The sequence below is a fragment of the Vulpes lagopus genome, chromosome 24, assembly GCF_018345385.1.
Source record: "Vulpes lagopus strain Blue_001 chromosome 24, ASM1834538v1, whole genome shotgun sequence".
NCBI classification, from domain to species: Eukaryota; Metazoa; Chordata; class Mammalia; order Carnivora; family Canidae; genus Vulpes; species Vulpes lagopus.
Genome location: NC_054847.1, coordinates 44602216 through 44624848, shown reverse-complemented (window position 1 = coordinate 44624848; position 22633 = coordinate 44602216). Strand labels below are relative to the sequence as shown.

The window sequence follows — 22633 nt, the reverse complement described above, 5'->3', positions numbered from 1 at the left end:
ATCCCAGTACCACCTATCGTGACCATGTTTGGAATAGGACCTTGAAAGAAGGGGTGATTAGGTTAAAATGAGACCCTGTTTGGAATAGGACCTTGAAAGAAGGGGTGATTAGGTTAAAATGAGACCCTGAGGGTGGCCCTTATAAGAAAAATCAGGACACACAGATAGACACCAGGAATGTGTGTGCACAGAGGGTCCACCGCATGAAGAGGCAGCAAGAAGGCGACTGTCTGCCAGCCAGGGAGAGAGGCCTCAGAGGACACCAGCCCTGCCAGCACCATGAACATGGATTTTCAGCCTCCAGACTGAGAAAGTAAATTTCTGCTGTCTAAGCCATTCAGCCTGCCCTCTGTTATGGCAGCCTGAGCAGACTAACGCGTCCTTCTCATGCCCATCCTGTGCGTCAGATGGCTTCTGGCATAACGGCCCTTGAAAGCCATTCCCCTCCTTCTTGGTGTGGTAGGGCTGCTCAAGTGCGTACGTGCACCTGTCCTGAGCTCCTGCGCCAGAGCCTGCCAGGTTCCTTTGTGTGGATACCGCCCTGGTCCACATTTTCACTCTAGCCTACCCCCCACCCCCCATGTGCTGCTTTGCTTCATTATGAGATCTTTGAGTTCGTGGACCAATTCAATGTCTGCTCCATAGCTTCAGGGCACCGAGCAGTGCTCAATATGTATCTATCACTGAGGGGTTGCCATCCATCCTTCCCTTGTGTCCAGGAGCTCTCAGAGGCAAATCACACTCTTCTCTGACAGAGTTTTACTCCACGATCTCCTGACCCATAGACACAATTTGCATAATATGAGTTTGGATGCATTTTTAGCAAATTTTTAAAAATTATCATAACCATGTATTACTCTTCCTTTTTTTTTTGTATATTTTTTATTGCAGTTCAACTTGCCAACATATAGTGTAACACCCAGTGCTCATCCTGTCAAGTGCCCCCCTCAGTGCCCGTCACCCAGTCACCCCATCCCCCCACCCACCTCACCTTCCACTACCCCTTGTTCGTTTCCCGGAGTTAGGAGTCTCTCATGTTCCGTCTCCCTCTCTGATATTTCCCACTCATTTTCTCTCCTTTCCCCTTTATTCCCTTTCACTATATTTATGTTCCCCGTATGGGTGAAACCATATAATGATTGTCCTTCTGCAATTGACCTACTTCACTCAGCATAATACCCTTCAATTCCATCCACATTGAAGCAAATGGTGGGTATTCATCATTTCTAATGGCTGAGGAATATTCCATCATGTACATAGGCCACATCTTCTTTATCCAGTCATCTGTTGATGGACACCTAGGCTACTTCCACAGTTTAGCTATTGTGGACATTGCTGCTGTGAACATTAGGGTGCAGGTGTCTCAATAGTTCACTGCATCTGTATCTTTGGGGTAAATCCCCAGCAGTTCTATTTTTAGCTCTTTGAGGAACCTCCACACAGTTTTCCAGAGTGGCTGCACCAGTTCACATTCCCACCAACAGTGCAAGAGGGTTCCCCTTTCTCCACATCCTCTCCAACATTTGTTGTCTCCTGTCTTGTTAATTTTCACCATTCTTACTGGTGTGAGGTGGCATCTCATTGTGGTTTTGATTTGCATTTCCCTGATGGCAAGTGATGTGGAGCATTGTCTCATGTGCTTGTTGGCCATGTCTGTGTCTTCTTTGGTGAAATTTCTGTTCATGTCTTTTGCCCATTTCATGATTGGATTGTTTGTTTCTTTGCTGTTGAGTTAAATAAGTTCTTGATAGGACTTTATCTGATAGGTCATTTGCAAATATCTTCTCCCATTCTGTAGGTTGTCTTTTAGTTTTGTTGACTGTTTCTTTTGCTGTGCAGAAGCTTTTAATCTTGAAGTCCCAATAGTTCAATTTTGCTTTTGCTTTTGTTTCCCTTGTCTTCATAGATGTATCTTGCAAGAAGTTACTGTGGCCAAGTTCAAAAAGGGTGTTGCCTGTGTTCTCCTCTAGGATTTTGATGGATTCTTGTCTCACTTTTACGTCTTTCATCCATTATGAGTTTATCTTTTTGTCTGGTGTAAGAGAATGGTCTAGTTTCATTCTTCTGCACGTGGCTGTCCAATTTTCCCAGCACCATTTATTGAAGAGACTGTCCTTTATCCAGTGGATAGTCTTTCCTGCTTTGTCAAATATTAGTTGACCATAGAGTTGAGGGCCCATTTCTGGCTTCCCTATTCTGTTCCAATCATCTCTGTGTCTGTTTGTGTGCCAGTACCACACTGTCTTGATGAGCACAGCTTTGTAGTACAACTTGAAATCCGGCATTGTGATGCCCCCGGCTCTGGTTTTCTTTTGCAATATTCCCCTGGCTATTCAGGGTCTTTTCTGATTCCACACAAATCTTAAGATTATTTGTTCCAACTCTCTGAAGAAAGCCTGTGGCATTTTGATAGGGATTGCATTCAATGTGTAAATTTCCCTGGGTAGCATTGACATTTTCACAATATTAATTCTTCCAATCCATGAGCATGGAATATTTTTCCATCTCTTTCTGTCTTCCTCAATTTCTTTCACAAGTGTTCTGTAGTTTATAGGGTATAGATCTTTTACCTCTTTGGTTAGGTTTATTCCTAGGGTTTTTTTTTTTTTTTTTTTGCTTTTGGGTGCAATTGTAAATGGGATTGACTCCTTAATTTCTCTTTCTTCAGTCTCATTGTTAGTGTATAGAAATGCCACTGATTTCTGGGCATTGATTTTGTATCCTGCCACACTGCCAAATTGCTGTATGAGTTCTAGCAATCTTGGGGTGGAGTCTTTTGGATTTTCTACATACAGTATCATATAATCTGTGAAGAGGGAGAGTTTGACTTCTTTGTCAATTTGAATGCCTTTTATTTCTTTTGGTTGCCTGATTGCTGAGGCGAGGACTTCCAGTACTATGTTGAATAGCAGTGGTGAGAGTGGACATCCCTGTCATGTTCCTGATCTTAGGGGAAAGGCTCCCAGTGTTTCCCCATTGAGAATGATATTTGCTGTGGGCTTTTTGTAGATGGCTTTTAAGATGCTGAGGAATGTTCCCTCTATCCCTACACGCTGAAGTGTTTTGATCAGGAATGGATGCTGTATTTTGTCAAATGCTTTCTCTGCATCTATGGAGAGGATCATATGGTTCTTGTTTTTTCTCTTTTTGATATGATCTATCACGTTTATTGCTTTACGAGTGTTGAACCAGCCTTGCATCCTGGGGATAAATCCCACTTGGTCGTGGTGAATAATCTTAATGTACTGTTGAATCCTATTGGCTAGTATCTTATTGAGAATTTTTGCATCTGTGTTCATCAGGAATATTGGTCTATAATTCTCCTTTTTGGTAAGGTCTTTGTCTGGTTTTGGAATTAAGAATTAAGGTGATGCTGGCCTCATAGAATGAATTTGGAAGTACTCCATCTCTTTCTATCTTTCCAAACAGCTTTAGTAGAATTGGTATTGTTTCTTCTTTAAACGTTTGATAGAATTCCCCTGAGAAGCCATCTGGCCCTGGACTTTTGTGTCTTGGGAGGTTTTTGATGACTGCTGCAATTTCCTCCCTGGTTATTGGCCTGTTCAGATTTTCTATTTCTTCCTGTTCCAGTTTTGGTAATTTGTGGTTTTCCAGAAATGTGTCCATTTCTTCTAGACTGCCTAATTTATTGGCATATAGCTGCACATAATATGTTCTTAAAATCGTTTGTATTTCTTTGGTATTGGTTGTGATCTCTGTATTACTCTTCCTAATGTATATATTAAACATTGGGCCACAACCAAGCATTCCGTGGGCATAGTTTGAAAGGAAATTTTAAAGTTTCATTTCTCATTAACACTTCTGTTTCATTCATCCATTTTTTAAAAATTATAGCGATCTCACTTACATTCCCCGCCAAAGATAGTTCTTATTTGTTCCTTACTTGAATTTATAGTTCCCTATTGATGATAATATTTTGGTCTTGCATCTTCTATAGATTCATTTGTTCATTCCACAAATATTCATGAAGCACCTCCTCTGTGCCAGGAACAATTTTAGGTCCTAGGGATATAGCAATGAACTAAATAAAATCTGTACCATTAGGGAGCTTATGATCTAGTGAATGAACAGTGATTTATCAAACTACTCTGTAAAAAATTTCAATGGTGTGTCTTTTGTCTCTTGATTATGTTCTGAAAACTTCTCCCTGAATCCTTGGCAGTAAGCATGTTACTGGCACAAATAATATCTTGGTGCTATCTTATGTAGATGCCAAGGACGCCACCATTACACATTGTGTCCATAAGAAAAATTTGAGGCCACAGATTAACAGTAATTTAATCATTCTAAAATCCCACTACTACTTAGAAATAACAGATGGGTTATTGGCAAAGTTCACGTGTCACTGCACACGACTCTCCAGAACTCAATTCTGATAACCAAGAATGATTTCATAATGATTTGAGATAGTCTCAAAAGATATGAATGTTTCTATTTTATGGGACACTCCAAAATGAGACATAGAGACATATTTAAAGGGAATGATTTTTAAACTGAGCAAATCTTCTGGAAATAAGTACCAGAGGAAAATCAGCCTCCTTGGTATCTGTCCCTAATAATCACAATTTAATTATAGAAGACCAGATAAAATGCTTAATAGACAGACATAATTACTGTCATTAAAGTTTATGTCTACAGTTTATAAGTATAGAAATGCACACCAGGATACATGCTCAAATGCCTTTTTGATGGAGTTTGCAATCAAACAAGCTTGGGGACACCATTCTGGATAGCCAGGGTGGAAATATTTCACTAACACAGGGTGGACAAAATCCTACGACTCCAGAACATGAGCAGCAGACCGCTTTGTCTTTCCTGCCTTGGAAGAATATGGGGTAGAAGAGTGCAGTGGGAGAATGTGGCCGACTGTCCTTAGGGCCTGGGCTCCCTTTAGGGTGGTTATGGGAAGTCCCTCCTCAGGAGCCCTGTCCTCTGGTCTCGGGGCCTGTTGCCTTCAATGACTTCCTGGTGTCCTCCTACCCCACAGGGCCTCCATCCACACCAGCACCCCCATGAGTTGGCCGGGAGAGGTTGCAGAGCGCCCGGGGCTGGCCTGGCCCCACAGCTGAGGTCCCCGAGCTGCCGGTGGCCAAGTGGCAGAGGCAAAGCATCTCTGCCCTTTGCAATCTCTAGGCAGCATCCCCAGCCAGCTGCGTGTGCTCCTGGTTGCAATGAAACACCCCTTGTGGCTTCTCACTCCAAGTACACTTGGGGCCAACTGGGGGTAGTTGGCCCCAAGGGACAGTTCTCTGTGTCCGGACACACCCATTGCCTCTGACGCTAAACTTTTAAAAAATCAGTTATGCTTCCTGGCTCTTTCCAGAGGCTTCTCACAAGGTTGCCTAAAACACCCAGTTGGTACAAAGAATCCTTCTCGAGACGAAGCCCCTTAGGTACCCACCGTTCCCGTGGTGCACCTGCATCTCACTCACCCCAAGGGTGAATCCTGTTGTTCGTTCAACCAAGCCTTCCAACACCCTCCAGAAAATTCTTTCTAGTATTCCTTTCATTCAGTTTCCTCCAAGATGAGCTGTGAATTACTCCTCTTAGGCAAGAACATGATTACAAGATAGAAAGAGATTTCCTGTGCTCTGATCTCTCTCGGGTTAATACAGTTCTCTATTTTCCTGCCATACTCCATCTGCTGGCCCCCAGAAGCCACTTTAGAGCATTAGTTTACGTCTAGTTCGGAGACACGTGTTTCGGCCTCGCCAGGGCCTTGGGGTCCAGATGGGGAGGAGGAGCAATTACCAACTTTTCATTTTACTTCCCCCAAAGGCCTCACCTTGGCAGTGACAGGTCATAGACTGCATCAGAGTGTGTGCTGGTGTCCTCTGGAAAGGTACATGATCGTAGCCTCTCCAGCCTTCCAGACCTTCTCTTTCTCTTCTCTCCCCGTGGCTGGAGGGAAGATCACCACCCCCTCCTTGTGCCTCCTGACTCATCGAGGCATGTTTACCGCCAGGGTGGGCGACACGCTGGGCTCAGCAGTGTCTTCGGGAGTCTTCCCAATGACAAGCCGCCTTACCGCACACTCCCTCCAAAGGCCTCCCTTCCTTCCTTCCAGATCCTGAAGATCCAAGTGACACAGTGAAAGGTTGTATTTATCTGTGAGACCTGCAACAGGTAGTGTTACAATAAAAGAAGGTGAGAAACACGAGTGTTGAAAACATAGAGATTTTAAAGGTATATGAGATGGGAAGATAAAAAAGTCACCATCAGTGAGTGGGGGGAAGGAGTAACTGGGTGAGGAGCATTAAGGAGCACACATGATGAGTTGAACACTGGGTGTTGACTATACGTTGGCAAACTAAATTTAAATAAAATTTTTAAAATTAAAAATTAAAAAAAAAATCATCATCGAATACTAGAAAACCAGCCATGGTAGATGATGTTCTCTGCGGGCCGTGCCTCCTCCTTGCCATTCACTCCCTTCCCCTAAAGCTCTTGTTCCATCATGTTGTAGGCATTTGTTTACATGGCCTGTTAGCATTGGATTTTGGTTACGCCAAAATCCAGATGGATAAAAACCAGATTTTGTTTGCCTCCGCATCTCCAGTCCCCAGAATAGTGTTTAGAAAACAGTGGATGCTCTAGGAAGGTTTATTAACGGGAAGGGGAAGGGCAAGTGTGTCTGAGAGAAGAATAGAGAAAGCCTATTGAGAGAGAAAACTGGAGTCTAGCACATTGACTACAAGGAACACAATGAGTCTCTGTGCCATAGAAAAGGTTATTTTATGCAGCCATAATGTCATGTTTTCCCTCCAGCTTATTGGAAAGGTACCAAGAATTACCCACGGAACTGGAGCTGGGGCGGGCGGGGCGGGTGACAGAGTGGGGAATGGGATGAGATTCATTGCAGATGGTGAATTTTAGAGAGGTGTTTTTCACATGGAGAGTGTCTGATAGGCTGTAAAGTTGAAAGCAAAATAAATTAATCACCAAGTGTGAAATGCCTACTGGGGATGACGTGGGGATATTCGGAAAATTAAAGATGAGTAAAAGAATATGACCAAATGGGTAATGGCCTCCAATAAGAAGTGGAGGAAAGAGAGCTTCTTCCATCATCATCATCATCATCATCATCCTCAGCATCACCTCCATCAGAGGAGCAGAAAAGCGTGTCAGTGTCAGTACACAGGCAAACATTCACATCGTGGAGATAGATGCCCCTTTCACCATTAGACTCAAGAGGCAAATGAGGCAGATAGGTAATGAGCTTGGGGATTGTTTTACACTGTGATTTTAGTATAGTCATTATTGAGCACCTCCACTAATAGAAGATTCCCCAAAGGGTTAGTGTTCCGTTAATGTGGGAGAAGATGGAATTCAGGATTTTTATATCTTCTGAAACAGATGGTTATAATTTAAACTTCAGGAAATACAAGAAGGAAGAAACTCAGTCAAAAACCTTAAAGTCCTAGTTTCTTATTTTCCAGGCCAAACCCTGCAGTATAATTGTATAAATAGTTCTGAGACTCTCTTCTATTTTTCTTCCTTCCTGGAGATAATCCGCAAAGTGTCTGTCTGGACACATCTAATGGTTAGCCAGATGGCATTCCAAGAATCGCTTTTCTAAAAGTCTGAGATCTCGTCAGATGCATTGGAATGATCTCGCGCTGGTGGAGGGGAAACAGCGTTAAGTACAGAAGCTGTGGAATGGAAGGAAGGGAAGAGTATCAGGGAATGCCAAGGGAGGAAGATTTACTTTAAAAGGCAGAAGGAACGTTTGAGGGTGAGATGAGAAAAACCTTATATGTATTAAATCTGCCACGATCCCTGTGACGCAGCGTTGCCCCGAGCTAATCTTAACACTATCAACATATCTTAACAGCAGAGTAAATGCTATATTAGGGCTTATAAATATTTCACAAACAGGCTTGTTAACTGCAAGACTTTCCTTGCAGATTTGAAGTTGAACAGCTTTGAAAGGAGATTATAATGGCTTTAAGGCAAAGCTGATGAGCCTTCCCTCCAGAAACAGCCAGATGCTATTCCAGGAGACCCCAAACCTCATTCCAGACCCACAGGCAGATGCTGAAAATGTACCCGGAGCTTTAGACTTTGATTTAAGGCTCCACCCCCCTGTCAAAACACACCCTCCCTACACACCACTTTTTCATTCACACTCTCCCCGAGTCAAAATAACAGTCAAAATAAGCTGTGGACCAATCACTTAGAGATTAGTGAATGAGCTTCAGTTTGGGTCCTAAATATAAATTTTTTAGGTGCATAATTTAATGTTTTTAATACATTCACAGATTTGATGCAACTACAGCTCTTTTTATGGCTGAATTACATTGCATTCCAGATACATCACCTTTGTTGTCCTTCCATTCATCCATTGGCAGACATTTGCGTTGTTTCTGCCTCCTGTGGATACTGCTGCTGTGAACATTCATGTACCCATGTCTGTTTGAATACTTGTTTTCAATTCTTCTGAGTATATATCAGGAGTGGAATTGCAGGGTCATGTAGTAATTCCATGTTTATCTTTTTGAGGAACTGTCAAATTGTTCTCCAATGTGGCTGTACTATTTTATCTTATTTTATTTATTTTAAAGATTTTATTTTTTTATTATTTTATTATTTTTTATTTTATTATTATTTTATTATTATTTTTTTTGAGAGAGAGAAAGAACATGCACAAAAGTGGGGGGAGGGGGAGAGAGAGAATCTCTCAAGCAGACTCCATGCTGAACACAGAGCCCTATCCGGAGCTCAGTCCAACAACCCCCAAAATCATGACCCAAGCCAAAATCAAGGATCAGACGCTCAACCAACTGAGCCACCCAAGGAGCCCCTGGCTGCACTATTTTACATTTCCACCAGCGATGGAGAGTTCTAGTTTCTCCACATCCCCACCAACATTCATTATTTTCTGTTTTGTTTTGTTTCATAAGAGTCATCCTCGTTGGTAGAAAGTGGTATCTCATTGTGGTTTTGATTTGTATTTCTATAATAACTATGCTTAGCCTCTTTTCAAGTCCTTTTTTGGCCCTTTGTATATGTTCTTTGGAGAAGTGTCTATTTGAGTTTATTGCCCATTTTTAAGTTGGGTAGTTTGTCTTTCAGTTGTTAAGCTGTAAGAGTTCTTTATATATTCTGGATCCTAAACCTTTATCAAACATTGTTTATTAGTGTTTTCTCCATTGTATGGATTGCCTTTTCATTTTATTGATAGTATCCCTTAGAGCACAAAGTTTTTGATTTTGATGGAGTCCAATTGTTGCTTGTGTTTTTGGTGTCATTTTTAAGAATTCAGTGACAAATCTGAGGTCAGGAAGATTTACCTCTGTTTTCTTCTAAGATTTTTATGCTATGAGTGCTTACATTTAAATCTTTGATCCATTTGAGTTATTTTTTTTCACATTGTATTCTTTCACGTGTTCATAGCCAGTTGTCCTCACACCACTTGGTTAAAAAAAAAAAACAAAAAACTATTCTTTCACCATTGAATGACCTTAGCATCTTGTCAAAAATTAATTGACTACAAATGTACGGGTTTATTTCTATACTCTCAATTCTAGTCTATTGATCTATTTGTCTATGCTTATGTAAAAATAATGAGACATTACAGACCAAAAATACAGTAAATATACTAGTAGCTATATAATTACCTTTACAAGTGTTCTAGGTTTCTTCATATGGCTTTGAGATACGATACTGTCTAGTGTCTTTTTATTATAGCCTGAACTACTCCCTTCAGCATTTCTTATAAGGCAGGTCTATTAGCAATAAACTCGCTCAGTTTTTGTTTATCTGGAAATATCTTATTTCTCTTTCATTTGTGAAGGAAAGTTTTGTCAGATCTTGAGCTCTTAGTTGAGGTTTTTCTTTTTCAGCCCTGCCAATATTATCAAAAATTATCAACTCAGGGTCTGTCTTGTTTTGTCTTCTGCCCCAACACAGATAACATTTTTGAGAACTACACAAAGAAAAAGGAATCTTAATGAAACTGGGGGAAAAAGGTTTGAATTGAATGGAAACAAAGATATGAGATGTAGTCAAGATGTACTTAGATAGAAACTTATAGCCTAAAACAAACAAACAAACAAACAAACAAAAAACTTAAAGCCTTAAATCCATGTGTTAGAAGAAAAAAGCAAGGCTGAAAAATCAATGCCCTAGCTATCTCAAGAAATTCAAAAAGAACAGCAAATTAAACCCTAAGAAAGTAGAAGAGAAGAAAAAAATGAGTACAAATTAACAAAATACAGAGCAAATGTACATTAGAGAAAAACAACACCACCAAAAGTTGGCTCTTTGGCAAGACAAATAAATGGGATAGATCCCTAGCAAAACTGAAAAAGAAAAAAGGGAGAGGCACAAATCACTTATATTCGGAGTGAGAAGGGGACATTGCTAAAGATCTTACAGACTTGAAAAAAGGTAATATAAAAGATCATGAACACCTTTGTACCAATAAATACAAAAATTTAGATAAAATTGACAAATTTCCAGGCAAACATTACTTATCCAAACTGATATGAGATGCAAGAAGAAATCTGAATCTAATATATTCCCCGGGAAATGGAATTTAAACATTGATTCAAAGAAAACTCTAGGATTAACTGGCTTCACTGGTGAAGTCTTTTACATATTGAGGAAAGAAGTAATAAAATACACCTAACTGGGGGGGGGGGGGGGAGAGAATAAGGAGTGGATGAATATAAAAGGTAAAATAATAAAATTTCTAGAGGATATTGTAGTACAAAACCTCATGACCTTGGAGTAGACAAGGATTTCTTCTTCTTCTCCTCCTTCTCCTCCTCCTCCTCCCCGTCCTCCTTCTTCTTTTTTAATTTTAGTTAGGTGACACACCCAACCTGGGGCTTGAACTCACAACCCTGAGATCAAGAGTCTCATGCTCCAGCGACTCAGCCAGTCAGATACCCCAAGATAGACAAAGATTTCTTAAGTAGGAAACAAAAGGCAGTAATAATAAAGAAAAGACCATAAAATAGTTAAGAATTTCTGTTCATCCCAAGAAACCATAGAAAGAATAAAAAGGTGTGCTCTATGGCCAGAGATGATATTCGTAATACATACATTTTACAAAGTACATACTCGTTCCCAGAATATATAAAGAACTATAGATCAATTTTAAAAGTATAGAAAACAATATAAAAATGAGCTAAGGACTGATAAGCATATAAATAGACGATTAACTTCATTAGTCATCATGGTAACGCTAATTAAAACCATCATGTAATACCACGTCATACCCATCAGAATGGCTAAATAGAAACACAACCAAAAAACTGATAATATTACAGATTGGTGAAGATGTCAAGCAACTAGGACTCATATATGCTGTAAGGGTACAAATCAGTAAAATTAACTTTGGAAAACCTTTTGGCAGTTCCTGCTGAAGTTGAAAACGTGCACGCCAGGATCCAGCAGTTTCACTCCTAGCTACATTCCCAGCAGAAATACATGTGTGTGAACTAAAAAAGACATGTTCCAGAATGGACATAGCAGCATCATTCATAATTGCCATAAACTGGAAACAACCCCAAATATCCATGAACAGTTCGAGTAATAACATGAACTGTGATACATCATGCAAAGGAAAATTGTGATAGCAATGAAAATTAACTCATTGCCACCGACAGCAACATTGACATATCTCACAAGTATAATTACTGAGCAAAAGAAGCCAGATTTCCAAGAGTATTTGTGGTAAAATCCTATTTAATTTACATATAAATGTATATATAAAGGTCAAAGCACACAGGCCAACTAATACATTATGTAGGAGTCAGGATAGTGATTATCTTCACAGTGATCAGAACAGGGAGGATGGGGAATGCACTGGAAGGCTTGGGGGTGCTGAGAATGTCCCGTTTCCTGTTTTGGGGAGTGGTTCCACTAGTGTGTATACTTTGGGAAATTCAACAAGTTGTGCATTTACAAGTTGTACACTCTTCTATGTGTTGTACTTCCCTAAAAAAATATTAAAAAACCAAACAAGCAGGGGACCTGGGTGGCTCAGTTGGTTGAGCCTTGATTTCAGCTCAGGTCATGATCTCAGGGAGGTGAGATCACATTGGCTCACGTGCTGGGTGTGGAATCTGCTTAGGACTCTGTGTCTCTCCCTCTGCCCCTTCTCCCTCTAAAACAACCCAACCTAACAAACCTAGGAACAAACCTTCATTTGGGTTCCCTGTACGGCGGCTCCCAGGACTTGAGGGGGGCAAAGTGGCTGTTATCTGAGGTGTGTCTCTCTTCATCTGTTTCCATTTTCCTTTCCTTTAGCCCCGGAGGCAGATTATGGACAAATAATCAAGCCCTTGCATAAGAATGTACTGGAAGTTTCCCCTTGTTTCTCTCTTCTTCCTTGCTTTTCTTTCCTCCACATTTGATGTCTGGTTTCTCCTCTCTGTGTCTTGCTCTTCTGGTCATGCTCTACTCTCCCCTGCCTCTCTGTCTCCCACTCCACCTCTGTCCCCTACCCCATCTTCTCTGTCATGGTTTTTCTTGTCTTCACGCCCTCCCTGAAGGAAGTATGTACAGGACAGGGGAGTCAGTGTGTTGCTTTTCTTGCATAAGATTTTACATTCTAGATTGAAAATGCTCACTCTCCCTAAGACGCATTGTTGCGCTCAGGTTGTCTCCCTTCTAGCCTTCCCAGTGGAATGCTCCTAACATACAAATCATAAGAAAACTGGGGCGCCTGAGAGGCTTAGTGGCTGAGTGTCTGTCTTCAGCTCAGGTCATGATCCCGGAGTCTGGGATCGAGTCTCGCATCAGGTTCCCTGCATGGAGCCTGCTTCTCCCTCTGCCTGTGTCTCTGCCTCTCTCTCTGTGTCTCTCATGAATAAATAAATAAAATCCTAAAAAAAAAAAAAATCATAAGAAAATGCCCCATCTGTTAATAAAGGATCACCTCTCGGTGGCAAGATCAGAGGTGATTTTTATTCTCAGGGGATTTTTAAGAATATGTATACATTTCTGTGTTTTAAAAGTTTTTACATTCTTTGTAAATGCTATTTTTGTTAAAACGTTAGTAACTACTTGGCACATCAACTCTTTAAATTTTGTAAGTTTTGGAAATTAAATGTTGTAAACACATTGACAAGTTTAACCAGTTCTATTTCCCCTAAGTTAGGGAACATAATTGTGAGGGGGTTTTTGTGTGTGTGTGTTGTTTTGTTTTACTTTTTCTTGAGTTGTTAATGGAGGTTGCCGGGTAAAATACAGGAGGCCCAGTTATATTTAAAGTTCAGATAAGCAATAAATCTCGGGCATACACGACAAAATTATTCATTGTTTTGTATTTTTATTTTCTAAACCTAGCAACCTTAACGTTGATGGATCTTTTTTTGTGAGTCACTGCCTTCATGAGAAGAAGAGGTTCACCACCCCTGCTAAGAATGAGATTGGTTAAAAAAAAAAAAAAAAGAATGAGATTGGTAAGCAGGCAATGTGAGGGAATGTCAGGCTTTAGGCATTTCTAAGGATTGTGCTGCTCTCCAGCCACAACTCTGTAAGTGCTAAGCAGTGATGGCAACTCCGCGGAGAAGAGCAGTCTTGGCAGTCAGGCACGTGTTCAAATCCTAGGGTCATTTTTTATTTGCTGGGTAACCTGGGGCAAGCAACTCAGCGTTCATCTATAAAATAGTAATACTAATATCACAAGCCTTCCATATTACTGTAAACATGAAATAAAATATGTGAATTACAGTGCGCACCATAAAGTTTGCTATAAACAGCCGCTCTTACTTTAAAAAAAAAAAGATTTTATTTATTTATTCATGAGAGACACAGAGAGCGAGGCAGAGACACAGGTAGAGGGAGAAGCAGGCCCGATTGGGACTCGATCCCAGGATCCCAATGACACCTGAGCCAAAGGCAGACACTCAACCGCTGAGCCACCCAGGTGGCCCGCTCTTGTTATTTTTTAAAGAGACTGTGTCTCCCATCCATGTTGGCAAATTGAACTCCAATAATAAATAAATAAATAAATAAATAAATAAATAAATAAATAAATAAAATAAAATAAAAAAAGAGACTGTGTCTCTTTCCATCTCACCACCAAGGAAAAAACATAAGAAACGCACAAGTGATTCTAATACAAGACATACGATGATGTGGGTGGGAAGAGGGAAGGCACCGAGTTTCGGAAGTCAGAGAGAGGGCTACCTCTGTTCTTGAGATCGGGTGTTCATGCGACACCCGAACATGAGACAGGGACGTGGGAAGTGACATGTGAAGTGGGGCTAGATTACAGAATTTGGAATGAGGCCATTCTAGATGGGGAAAACAGCTTGCACCAAAACACGGAGGTGGGAAATGGGGGGGGGGGGCAGAAAATAGCAAATGATTTCGTTTGAAGAGAAAGAAGAGTAAGGGAAAATGTCAAGACATCTGGCGGCCCTAACTCCCGACCCAGGGGTCATCATCATCACATGCCCATCGTGGTGCAAGCAAAGGTGTCTTAGCGGAGCCAGGACAAGAGGAGGGTCCTCAAGAGACCATTCTGCAACAACCGCAGAGATGGGTGAAAGGGGCATTTCCCAGGGGCTCGGGGTAAGGGTGCAGAGTTGGGGATCCACTGAAATAATGCCAATCTCCTGATTCCCCTGCTTACAGCTATTTAGGGGCTTCTCACTCGGGATCAAGTCCAAAATACTTCCAGTGGCATTTCAGGGGATGCCTTAGCTGGTGCCAAAGCCTGCGCGGCCTGGCCTCGGCCTCCGCCCCTCGCGAGCCGTGCCACCTGCGTGTTCTGGCCCCACGGGCCTCCCTGCAACTCCTCCAGCTGTCGCTGTCCCGTTTCCGCCATCGTGTTGGCCGGTCCCCTTTCCTGGCCCTCTGCTCCCAGCAGGGGCCCGGGCAGCTCCTGCTCATCATTCAGATTGCAGCTTCGTTGGCCCTCCCAGGAGAGCTGTCCCTGGGCTTCCAGTTGGGCCCCCCAGGCACAGGCCCCCAGAGCCGCCTACAGTGCTCCTGGGCACACCTGAGATTGGTTTTCCGGCTGCCTATAACCGGAGGAGGGCAGGGACATGGTGGGCTCACACACCGCTGGCCAGGTGTGAACGCACAGCTTCGACATTCAGTAGCTCCTCGTGGCCTGCTTCGTGGGGTGCTCAGTAACGAGAGCCCTGCAGCGGGATGATGGCAATGGACGTGACACAGAGAAGAGGGGAAATAATGAACCTGTAAGTCCATGCTCGTTCCTCTCCAGATGGAATGTTCTAGAATGGGCGAACTACGGATGAGGCCCCATCAGGCCCACTGCCTGTTTTTGTAAATGCAGTGTTGTTGAAACAGAGCCACGCTCGTTCAGCGAGGTGCTGTGGATGGCTGCTTCCTGCTACATGCCAGAGGTGGTACTTGCCACTGATAAGACCCACAAAGCTGAAAATATTTACTGCCTGGCCCTACGCCAAAAAAGTTTGCCAAGCCCTGCTCTGGAAGAAAGACTGCATAGAAGTTCACCATAATAATAATAACAGTGGTTATCTTTATGTGGCAGGATTACGGATGAACTCTATATTCTTCTTAATTTTCCACATTATTCATACTTCCTACAAAGAACATATATTATTTTTATAATCAGTAAAACAATAAAGGTTATTAAAAATCGGAGCAAGTGCCCCACTAATCCTTCTTAGTTTTTTGTGTGTAAGGGTTTTACACTTCTTTCAGGAAAAAAAAATTTTGCTAAGCAGAGCAATTTTCCGTGCTGGCTTTGGATCACGTGGTAAGAAAACCCTAAGAGCCACAGAGGAAATCCTGTTTCCCCCATTTCCTGCACCAGTGCGACTATGCCTTTCTGAGCTTTCATGAGTCTGGCTTTTGATTCTGAATTCAGAGGATCAAGTGGAACATTCCCATGAAATTTGGAGCTCAGGAAATGTGTACCTGGTACACACTGTACATGCCCACAATCAGCGTCTTTCTGAGGATACTAGTTAATAACTCACAGTATTATGATTGAGTCATATTTTCTATATTTTAATAACAATTATTAATTTTTTTAATTTTTAAAAAAGATTTTATTTATTTATTCGTGAGAGGCAGAGATGTAGGCAGAGGGAGAAGCAGGCTCCCTGGAAGAAGCCCGATGCAGGACTCAATCCCCGGATTCCAGGATCACACCCTGAGACAAAAGCAGATGCTCAACCACTGAGCCACCCAGGTGTCCCAACAATTATTAATATTAACTAAAACTGCAAAACAGACACAACTCTAACAGTAATTGCATGGCTCTGCTTAAAGTGTTAACAGAAGATGACTTTAATTAAAGCAGAAAATAAATAGCCCAGATCTTTAAACATCCTATAAAAAAAATTTTTTTAAAGGCTAAATCTCCCATTTAGATACCTCTCTCCTTCCTTTCCTTCCAAAAAGTTTCCAAGTAATTTAAAGAAATAATTATTACAGAGATTTTCTGCTTATAATTTTCCATTAAAACGAAAACTGTAAAAAAAAAAAAAACGAAAACTGTGAGAACAAGAATATCACTGTCTGCATTATTTGCGATTGCATGCTAGCACATTGAGCTGTGAGAAGCACATGGGAGGTGCTCAATAATAAATATTTGTTGAATGACTGACTAGAAGAGAAATGGGTAAGAAAAGCTGGTCCCTGGGCAGAGTGGTCTTTTGCAAAATATAAGAAGAACGCACACTCTTAAAAATACTTAGAAAATTAAGAAAAAGAGAAAGAAGGAGAAACAAGTCTCTCAACAGGAGAGCTAATACTGCTGCTATTCAGTTGACTTGTTTTCAGCCTTTTTCCATGTACATAATTTTTAAACGTCATGTTAACTGTGCACATATACAATGGTCTTGCTTTTAAAATTAATCTTACAGGGGTGCCTGCGTGCTGCAGTTAAGTGTCCAACCCTTGGTTTCAGCTCGGGTCCTGATCTCAGGGTCATGGGATCGAGCCCCGTGTCCTGCTCTGTACTGTGCTTGGGACTCCTCCCTCTCCCTCTGCCCCCGCCCCTTGCACATGCACTCTGTCTCTCAAATAGGTAAATCTTTAAAAGTAAAATAAAATTATTCTTACAGTATGTGGATTTTTCATGTAATTTTGAAGACTTTGTGGACACGGATTTTAATGATTCTATGATAAAGTGATAGAATTGCATTCTTTTCTCAATAATTCCCAGTTTCTTTTCTTTTACCATTATAAATAACGCTGCAGTAAATACCTTTGCACATCTAGCCATCTTGCAAAGACCAGTGATGTATCAGCCCAGAGAGCCTAGGTTATGCTGCAGTAACAAGTAGCCCCCAAATCTCTGTGCTTCCCACATTGATGGTTTATTTATTGCTCATGCTGTATGTCCACTGCAGAAATGGAAAAATGGAATGAAGTCTTTTAAAACTTAAGTTCCCTTCAATTCAATTCAAGAAATAGTTGCTGAGCACTTATTATAAGGCTCACTGCTAGCCATGAACGTGCTGAAAAGATTTTCTGATGAGTCACAGATAAATGAAAACTGGCAACTGCATTTTCATAACATGCTGTACCACAGCAGAAAAAAAAAATCAACGAAGGCAAAAGATCATTTTTCCAGTCTAGTCATTTGTATGCCATGTCTGTATTGTTTTACTTATAAGCCTCTTTTTCCTGTCTGCTTTTAAAAACGCTCCTTTGTGCACAAAGGTCAGCCTGGCATGTCTCTATCCAGTGACATAGCCTAAGCAGACTCGGTGCCAGGCACTAGGATTGCCAGCCTTGGTTTTGCAACACCCTTGTGCTCCCATGACCTTGAAAGCCGTTGTGAAATTTTCCAAACAAAACACATTTCAGTGTACCAAAAACAATAAAATAACATAAAAATGCCCTTCAGGCAAATAATCCTAATAGTAGGAATTTTCCTAAGGAAATAGCTCACCAAAGAAAAAAATGATAGACGCACGAAGATCTTTATTATAGATACCGGCAACAGCAAACATTGGTAGGTAAATTGTAGCATATTTATGAGACCGAATATCATGAATCAGTCAGCATTTGTAAGTATGACATTTTCATAGATGCTTATGATTCAAGGTAAAAATGAGGGGGAAGGGGTAACACATTTCCATCTATGTTGTGCAATTATGTATAAAATTTAATACACTTTTAAAAAGGACTAGTGGGGGAAAAAAGGACTAGTAGGGAATATGTCAAATGAAATGGTTGGTTTGTGAGGGTGTGGGAATTTTGCATTACTTTAGAAGATTCAATATCCCTCTGATTTTTGTTTTAATATTTAAGACTATAAAACACTTTAAAAATACAATAAAATCCATTCCTGAGAGGGATGCTATGGCAAACTAATGTTTTTTAAAACTGGAAATAGAGCCTGAGATAAATAACTAATATTGTGCTGGGAAGCTGGTTTGCTAGGACTCCTGGAAGCATCAGTTCCTCCTCTGTCCACTATGCTCTTATTCTTCATTACTCAGGAACTAAATTATTTAGATAAAAATGTTTGAAATAGAGCGGTTTGGAGAAGGGGCACCCCTTGCTACCGGATGTCTTGCTATCACTTTCCAATACTTAGGAGGAAGTGAATAGACTTGAAGACAGGGGGATGCTTCTATACGTGGGCCTGGGGAACACGAGACGCTCTTTCAGAACTGCCTATACCCAAGTCTCTTCATTTTTCCATGGATTGGGGACACAGGGGCCACCCAACAAATCACTGATGAATCGCAAAGGAGAAGGAATTGTATTGCTCACCCCTGAAACCTGAGGGAGGGCGGGAAGGGCTGTGTCCTCCAGAGCAGCAGGTGTCACAAGGAGGAGGCAGGAAGGACCGTGGGACACCTTGTCACAGCTCACCCCGGGGATCTTCCAGAGCCCTGGGCATGGGTGGCCCCAGCACTGATGGAGCTGAGCAGCGCTGCTCTGGGGTCTCCCGCTGCTGATCCCATCCCTGTTGATGAAAGCTGGCAGGAGGTGACGAACGAGGACCCCCAAAGAGCTGCTGGGTTCGTGTAACTCATGTCAGGACATGACCTTCTTTATGGGAAGCTCCCTCCTCGAGCCACCGTTCATCCTTGAACCAAAAATTCTCTGGGAATATTCTCGAGCTTTGCCCTTGGAGTTCATGGGACACCAACAAGGCCAGGGACCTTTTTTAAAAAGCAGCTCTAACAGCCCCCCATGTTGCTGCCGGGGTGTTAGCGTGGGGGTGGAGCAGGCCAGGCTCCTCACTGCCAAGCCGGCGGGGCGCACGGTGGCCACGGGCCCAGGGTCACCCCGCTGCGCTCCTGCCCCCAGCGCGGCGGCTGGTGGCACCTGCTCGGCGGCCCCCCTGCACTGAGGCTCAACGTGAAGGGACCTGCGTGGGCAGCTCAGGGACCCAGCCGGGCCTTAAGGGGACAATTAGCATATTCTCCGGGTGGTGAGACTTGTACGTGCCATGTGGTTGCTCCGGGCCCGCTGGCTCCAGAAGGTGCTGGGTCGGAACTTGGCCAACCGGGGTGGCCCGGCTGGCTCCTCTCGCCCTGTCCCCACATGTCCTTTTACCCTGCTTTGTTGCAACTGTAGCTGGAACATGTCTATCCCTTGGGTGATTCCAGAGTTTCCATTCCCTTTGCAAAATCTTTCCAGGTCCTCAGCAGAGATGAGAGAAGGATCCCTGAATTCGAGTGACAAGTGACGAGTGGCGGGTCCAACTTGGGCCTTCCCTTCTGGGCAGCCGGCAGGCAACTCCTCTCGGGCCCCGCGGTGGCATCCCTGGCCACTGACATCTGCTGCATGACAACCTCCCCTGCGACCTCAGCTCTCACTTTGCTTACTAAGATCTTCTTTAACGAAGCAGCTTTCAAAACAAACAAACAAACAAACAAACAAACAAAAAAACAGCAACGAGGACGAGGACGACAACAACAAAACCCCTTTATTTAAATGAACTGATGTCTCCTTTGCCAAAGATTTAAAAGATGCAAAGATTTCAGAAGACCCTGGGGAATGAACCTTCCACTGCCAAGTTTCAGGCAGGAGAGAACACTCTTTCTGAGTGGTTTTCAATTGTCTGCTGTAATAAATGATTAATTTTCCCATTATATTACATTAAAGGGATTAAAAATGATACTACCCTCCTTTTGTATCCAATTTTATGAGTCACTTGTACAGTGGTGTGTCATGAGTAATAAAAATGGACCAGACAGTTAAATAAACTGTGTGCCAGCAGAAGGCTTCTGTGTGATGGGAATTTCTATTAACCCTTCCTGTCTCCTGGGTGTGTGTGGGTGTGTGTGGGGCGGTGTCCTCCTGTAGATGGTGGAAGGGGTCCTAGGAGGGAGGTTTTCTTCTGAAACAGGGGCCCAGGGCGATGTTGGGGTCAGAAGCCAGTGCCTATGGGTCCCCGGCAGCTAGGGAGCCAGTTCTGCACCCACCCCCACCCCCCAGGCATGACTTGAAGAGCCGCTCCTCTGACCAGGCCAGATCTCTGCAGGCCCACTGCACTGGTGTCCGGGGCTGCCATAAGAAACCCCACAAACGAGGACGTTCAGAACAACAGAAGGGTCCTCTCTTGCAGTCCTGGGGCCCTGAAGTCTGAAAGCAGGGTCCCTCTGCAGGCTCTAGGGAAGGTACTCGAGCTCTCTCTTTTAGCTTCTGGTAGTCCCTTGGCTTATCTTTGCGTGGTGTTCTCTCTTTCTGTGCATATCTGACCCCAACGTCCCCTTTCCCTAAGGACACTAACAAGATTAGATATGGGGCCCACCCTGAGGTAGGACCCGGTCATAACTAACCTACATCCTCAATGACACCATTTCCAGAGAAGGCTACATTCTGAGGGGCTAGGGGCTGGGACTTTAACACACGAGTTTTGGAGAAGAGAGACAAAAGAGACACAGCACTCGTCCAAGCGGGCTTTTTCCCGACACTTCTCTTGGAGCTTCAGCCTCTCGATCCCAAAGCTGCAGGTACGTTGCCATGTCCGTCAAGCTTCTCAGTTCATGTCATGAAACCGATTCTCCTCCACTGTCCCTGCATCCTTTGAAGAGAAGGAAAGTTAGCCTGTGGGAAAGCCCAGGCATAGGTCAGGAACCCCAAACTCGGTTTGTGTCCGCCCCGTTCTCATTCCCACTTGCTCAGATTACAACCCTCTATCCAAATCTCCTTTCTTTCGAGTGACAGTCTGGAATTTACTCACCCTGAAGGAACGAAGCCCATGATTGTGGAGTCTCAGTGCTAGCTCTCACTGTTCACCTGCTCCAAATCCCTTCCACAGGTGACCTGACACTTCTGATACCAAAGCCTCAAGCCCAATGAACGATGTCCATTGTGGAATTCTGAGCCCTGGTTACCAAGAGAGTCAGTTTGGTTTCTTTTTTTGTAGGGGCAGGAAGATCGTGAGAGGGTCCTGAGGTCACACCCATGAGGCCAACTCATGCTCTAGTGTCTGTGGGTTTTCATGCCTAACATTCAAAGAGCATCTTCCTTGGGGGCTGAGATTGTGAAGACAGAGGGTGGGTGGGGAATGGATGGAAGGCTGACCCAGGATGACCCCCTACCACCATCACACTCTGATACACTCCGCCCTTGAGGCAAACAAGCGTGCTTGAGCCCTCCGTAGGTTTTGCTGGAGGGGGATGTATATTGAAACCCTGCTCAGGGAGCTCAGAATGCTTTCAACGTTTAGCTCCACCTCCACCTCCACCTCCACCTCCACCTCCATCAGGAAGAGATATTCAAGTTGATTATTGCTATAGTAGAGTTCACATCTGCCTTTATCTGTTACTGTTATCTATCTGGTGCCTTTGTTCTTTATTTCTATTTTTGTCTCCCACTTCTTTTTCTTCCTTTTATGGTTTTAACTGAACTTTTCATATGATTTCATTTTCTCTCTTAGCAAATCAGTTATATTTCTTTTTAAAACGTTTTTAGTGGTCGCCCCAGAAGTTGCAATATAGTTTTACAATCGATCCAAGTTCACTTTCAAATACTACTATGCCACTTCACACGTAGTGTGCGTGCCTTCTCAATCCTAATTCCTTCTGCCTGTCTCCTGCTGTCATTCATCTCACTTATATTTAAGTATATGTGATTGAATATGTTGTTGCCATTATTATCTGGGACAAAACGTTGTCTGTTAGTTCAGTTAAAAATAAGAAAAATAAAAGTTTGTTATCCTAACTTATTCCTTCTTTGGTGTTCTTCCTTTATGTAGGTCCAAGCTTCTGACCTGGATTTTTTTCCTTCTCTCTAAAGAACTTTAATGGGGTGCCTAGGTGACTGGGTGACTCCCAGTTGGCTGGGAGTTGGCCTCTTTATTTCAGCTCAGGTCATGATCTCAGAGTTGGGAGACTGAGCCCCGCCCTCAATGAGGAGCCTGCTTGGGATTCTCTCCTTCTCCCTCTGCCTCTGCTCCTCCCCATCGCCACCCCCACCCCACTTGCATGCATGCTCTCTCAAAATAAATACATAAAATCTTTTAAAAAGGAAAATAATTTCTTTGACCATTTCATGCAAAGCCAGTCTCATGGTAACAAATTACCTCGATTTTTGTTTGTCTGATAAAGTTTTCTTTTGTCTATTGCATTTGAGGCTAATTTCAAAGGCTATAGAAGTCTGGGCTGGTAGTTTCTTTCAATGATTTAAATATTTCACTTTACTTTCTTCTTGCTCGCATGATTTCTGAAGAGAGGTT

At 42.7% G+C, this 22633-nt stretch overlaps 1 long non-coding RNA gene across 1 annotated transcript; it reads left to right on the top strand.

Moving 5' to 3' along the window:
- Positions 1-17821: 17821 nt before the first annotated feature.
- On the top strand, positions 17822-20169 carry LOC121481776. Its single transcript, XR_005985408.1, has 2 exons — positions 17822-17944; positions 19588-20169. It is a non-coding gene; the product is annotated as an uncharacterized LOC121481776 (long non-coding RNA).
- The last annotated feature ends 2464 nt before the right edge of the window (positions 20170-22633 follow it).